Source organism: Magnolia sinica, chromosome 14 (genome assembly GCF_029962835.1).
Source record: "Magnolia sinica isolate HGM2019 chromosome 14, MsV1, whole genome shotgun sequence".
Lineage (NCBI taxonomy): Eukaryota > Viridiplantae > Streptophyta > Magnoliopsida > Magnoliales > Magnoliaceae > Magnolia > Magnolia sinica.
In genome coordinates, this window is record NC_080586.1 from 32,745,948 (window position 1) to 32,751,943 (window position 5,996).

Genomic DNA, 5,996 nt, shown 5'->3' on the forward strand with positions numbered 1-5,996 from the left:
TAATATATATATATATATATAATATGATATATTATATATTATATTATATTATATATGCTTTATATATATATATATATATATATACATCTATGAGGGTGGGCCCTACGTGGGACCCACCTCTGGCCCCTTTATTGCATAAAGCTGCACTAGCAGCAGATATATATAAATATATTAAAATATATTATGTTATATATACTTTATGTGGATTGAAGGGTGGGCCTTACGTGGGACCCACCTCTACCTTCCTAATGCAGCTGTAGCTACAGCGTTCAGCAGCTATATGGTTGTTGTGTACGTCCAGCATGGGACGTGGACCACACCATAATTCATGAGTTGTATCCACCGTCCATTAGGATGGGACAGTGGGACCCACCAGCAGGTGAACGGGTTGGCTGGGATACCTCATACCAGCTACATGGCTAGTGAGTTGAAGTCAGCAAGTTCTGTAGCCCCATGATGCATATGTTTATCTACACCGTCCACTATTTGAACGGTGGGGCCCATCAAACATGATGTATGTGTTGTATCCATACCATCCAACCATTTGAGATATCATTTATGGTATGAGGTAAAGAATGAGTCAGAATTAAAATTCAAATGGGCCCCACCATTTAAATAGTGGACCGTGTCATCCACCGTTCAAACTCTTATGAACGACGGTAGTTTCCAATTAAATTGATACTTATTTTCATTTCATCTATCCTATGATAACTTATGAATGGGTCGGATCTCAAAATACATAAGGGTGGCCCAATTTGATATACATTCGGCCCATTGATCAGCCCAATTGATTCGGCCCATTTGGTCGACCCATTTGATCGGCCCATTTGAATTGTTCCATTTGAATGAGCTCATTCGAATCGTCCCATTCTATCGGCCCGGTGCGATGTATGTGAGGCCCATGAGCGAGGCCCAATGTGATGTATATGTGGCCATTACATTGTGTATGAATTCTTTATATAGGCCACTCCTTGGGAGCAATGTTGGTTTGATGTCTACATTGATGGGCAATGATGATTAGATGTCCTCATTGTGACCTCTCCTTAGGCCTTGTTAGGCCCATTCTCTGCGTGGGTTAACCCAAATAAGTGGGCCCCATTCACCGTATGTGATTGATCTGTTCCAATTTTCAATTCCGATTATGGGTATGTGACACTATAGCATCATAATACATGTTCATACGCACCATCTGCATGCTTGTGATGAGATGAGTGATTGATCACAGCGCATGCCATTGGGCAGATTGTTATGGACTCCCTGGTAAGGGAAGTTGCCCGCACGAGTGCACGGTATGCACATGTTTACTGCATGACTGGATTGCATGATTCATGCATCTTGCATTGTATGACATGGTTACTGTACGCCCTAGTGACATCAGGGCCGTAGCCTCCACAGGAGCATTGTAGTTGGCAGGATTGGATATCGAAAATCTTATTCTATTTGGGGTGCTATAAATATCCCTGGGTGAAAGTCTCTAAACTCTTATGGTACCAGGAGGTTACTCCAACGTCTAGACCGAGTGGGTGCATGAGCGTCGAGTGTCGATTACCAGAAGGCCGCGCTTTCCACTATATTGTGGTCGGTTGGAAGGGGGTACGGCCTTACCCGCCCGAGAGGAGGGGGCAAAGCTAGGCAGAATTTGACCAGCTTGAGAAATGGGTCCGTTATCGACGAGCCGAGTCTGATATTGGCAGGTAGATAGTGAGGTCGTTTTCACTCACCTTATTGTGCGCGATAGGGCGGCAATCTGGCTTGGAGTGTACTAGACCCCGGTTATATTCCAGAGTTGAGTTGTATTGATATGTGGATTTAGATGAGGATTTACATGCTTGAGTTGTATCTCGCATCGCATGGCCTTGGTATGGCCGACATCATTCACATCTTGCATCGCATAGCCTTGGTACGACTTATGGTATTCATGGACTCATCAGCATATTCTACATTACTCTGATGCTGCATAATTATATTACTACATTGCCCACATACTTTCACCACCCTCTAAGCTTTCTATCAGCTTATGCACGACCGTTGCGTGCAGGTGACGTTGGACTGCAGCAACGTTGAGGCAAGAGCGCATAGCAAATCATCTTGGAGCTTTTTGTCCATTAGTATTATATTTCCCTTTATGCTCATTGTACTTGTAAAGTTTTTTATCGTAGTGAAAATGTGATAGAGTTTTTGGTTGTTGTTTGTGGGTTATGCCTTTGGTTATGCTTATTACGAATCAAACTGATGTTGAAAATCCTCCTCGTAGCATCTCAGGATCGTAACCTAGCGAATGGGCACTGGGAGCCGAGAATGGGGTTCTACGGAGGTTGTCGGTGCCGGATTCGGCGATCAAAAATTTTGTGAGCCCGATTTTCGAGTTTGGGGCGTGACAAGCTGTGTGGCTGTTGTTTAACAGTTGGTGTACACACGGGTGAACCACTATAACTCTTTGTGTTTTGTAGATGTGTGATTTATTTTCTATATCTTTTATCATTCAAGTTTGTGCGATGTATGTGTGGATGTGAATGTTGTAATATTTACATTTCAAGCATTGTGGGGAATGTTATAATAGTTTAGAATTTATTTCTTGCCATTTCCTTTATTTCCTTTCAGTTTGAGTTTTTGATATTCAAATTGTTCTAGTAAGGTTGTCCTGCCATAAACCCTTGGTTTTTATGGTGCAAGGTTGTCCTTAGAGCAACATTGGTATCAACCTCACTGTTCTAGTATTTGAAGGTTGCTTTACATTTCATACAGTGATTGATTTTAGTGTATCTTTACTTTATTCATTTAAAATTCACTGTGGAAGTTTTAATTTGGCATGGTCCTATTCACCCCCCCCCCCCCCCCCTCTAGGACATATAGCTAGGCCTTTTCAACTACCATGATGTATTTATTTCATCCACACCATCTAGATTGCGTTGGACGGTGCTGGACAATGTTTGGACAGTGCTGATTTACATGTCCAATGTTTGGACCGTGCTAATTTACATGGGCAATGTTTGGACAGTGCTGGTCATCATTAGTTAGCCATGTGCCCCATAAAATGATAGTGTACAGTGATACAAATGTTACACCTGCAACTATTGAAATCATTTTTGGTGTAATCCAAGCTCTCACTTGAGGCCCATTGGTGCGACCCATCCATAAGGCCCATCTTGATGTATTTATGGCACATCCGTTAAGGCCCACCTTGATGCAATTGCGGCCCATGTGATGAGGCCCATTGCGATGTGTATTAGGCCGTGGGACATGGCCCATTGTAATATATTTTCGGCCCATATGATGAGGCCCATTGTGATGTATTTTCGGCCCATTTGGTAAGGCCCAATGAGATGTATTTTCCAGCCCATATATTGCGACCCATTTGACATATATGGGGCTCATGTATTGCGGCCCATTGTAATGTACATGAGGTCCATGAGCGAGGACCAATGTGATGCATATGTAGACCATAAGTGAGGCCCATCATGATGTGTATTAGGCCCTTGAGAGAGGCCCATGACAATGTATATTGGGCCATTGTATGAGGCCATGGGCCCACTATATGTTTGGCTCTATGTAGGCCACTCCTTGGAAGCAATGTTGGTTGAATGTCCACATTGATGGGCAATGATGGTTAAATTCCACATTGTGACCTTCCCTTAGGCCTTGTTAGGCCCATTCTCACTTTTCAATTATCGAGGCCGATTCCGATTATCAATGCCGATTATCGGTGCCGGTTGTCGATATCGATTATGAGTATGTGACAGCATAGCATCATGATACATGCCCATACGCATCACCTGCATGTTTGTTATGTGATGTGATTGACCATTGCATATGCTATAGGGCAGGTTATTTATGGGACTCCCTAAGAGATGGAGTTACCCCACATCCGCGTGCGGTATGCGCAGGATTAATGCATGATTGGATTGTATGATTCATGCATCTTGCATTTTGTGATATGAACACCGTACGCCCTAGCGACATCAGGGCCGTAGCCTTCACAGGCATGTCGTGGATGACCAAATGGGACAACAAAAATCTGTTACTAGTATCGGGGCGCCATAGATGTCCCTAGGTAAAAATCTCTAAACCTCCGTGGCCAAGAGACACCCCAACGTCTAGACCGAGTGGATACATGAGCGCCAAGTGCTAAATATTAGTGGCCGCGTCTCCCACTGTGTCATGGTTGGTTGGGAAGGGGTTGTGGCCTTACCCGCCTGAGGGTAGTGGGCATTGTTAGGCTGAGTTTGATCAGCTCATAAATGGGTCCGCTATCGACGTGCCAGGTAGATATTGGCTGACTACTGGTCAGGCGAATAGTGAGGTCTCTTTCACTTGCATGGTTGCACGTCCAGTGGGCGGCGATTGTATGTTGAGTGTACTAAACCCCGGTGATGATCCCAGAGATGTACGGTACTGATACGTGGACTTATTGAGCAGGAGTTGTATACTCAACATTCTACCCATTCATTCATTCATTCACTATATACTTGGGCTGGTGGTGCGCAACTAATTGTTATGTGTACCTTCACAATTTCGGTTGGGGCGCGCGACTAACCTAAGATTAGGAGTTTACCACATTGAGTCAGACTATCTAAATTTAGGTATGGGACTAGTTTGGATATAAGTCCCTTGTGGTGGACCCCGTAGCCTGCAATACTACGTACTATCATACTGACTTCACACGCCAGCTTGGTCATTTCATTCGAATCGCATATTACATTACATCCACATGCATATGGCATTTTAGGTTGCTATGTTTCTACACTTATATGGCCTAGACGGACTTAGCAGGATTTATTTATTACATTGTATCCTCGACATCAGATATTTGACTCTCTATACTTCTCATTTGCATAGCTGATCTGTATTGCGTACTCTGATATTGTATGACTCATGGACTTGTCAGTATTTCCGCTTACTCTGATATCGTATGATTCATGATCTTGCCAGTAATTTCGATATTGTATGATTATGGCATTGTATTGAATACTTGGCACTTACCTTGTGCACACACTTACACCTCCCTCTAAGCTTTTTATAAGCTTATGCACGATAGATGTGTGCAGGTGGCATTAGGTTGCAATAGTGTCGAGCTTAAAGCGTGTAACGGACTTCTGAAGTTTTGATTTTTGATATATGTATTTCCCTTTCAGCACTGTATTCAAATGTTTATATTAGTGGATATGTGATGATGAAGTTGCCTTTGTGATTTAGGTAAACTTGTGGTTATGCTTATTATGAGTTAAATGTACATTGGAATCCTCCTTATAGGATCCCAAGATCAAAATCTGGCGTATGGACGCTGAGAGCCGAGAATGGGGTATTACGGAGGTTGTCGGACCAGATTCAGCGATTGGAAATTTTGTGAATCTAATTTCCAAGTTTGGGGCGTGACAGCAACACTGCCCGACAGCCATCATGCAGTGATGCTCTACCTGATACTCCTGCACCTCTTGCTGAACCATTGATTCCACCACCCAATGCCAACCTATTAGAAAAATATACTGGGAGACAACTCGTGCATGAGAGGCAGATTGATTGGGAATGTATTCGGGTTTTTAAAATTGAACCCCTTTTGTCGGCAGTTGACTGAACTCCACTGTTGGATTTTGGTGGACCATGTCATGATGAAAGAGTTTATCATTTTCTTGCCTATTGTCATTCTCCAATTTTGAAGCCACCATCCGTAATGGTCACGTTTGGGGAAACTAGTGTAGAAATCACTGCTGAAACTATTGCAATCAATTCAGCCTCACTCTATCCCCGATTGGTCTGTCCAAACTTGATATCGATGATCCTACGATTCGTTCTCTAATGACAAAGTTCATGTGTCATGGCAAAGACGTCCCTTGGCACCAAGGGAATGCTCTCAAGACCAAATACATGCTATAAAAACATTGAGTTCTTCATGGCGTCTTCTCTACAAATGTATATCCAAGAGGGACAAATCGAATCGACCTAACCCCATTCATACTTCTAGTCCTCTATAGTGTTGCATTTGGTGTGAAATTGCACCT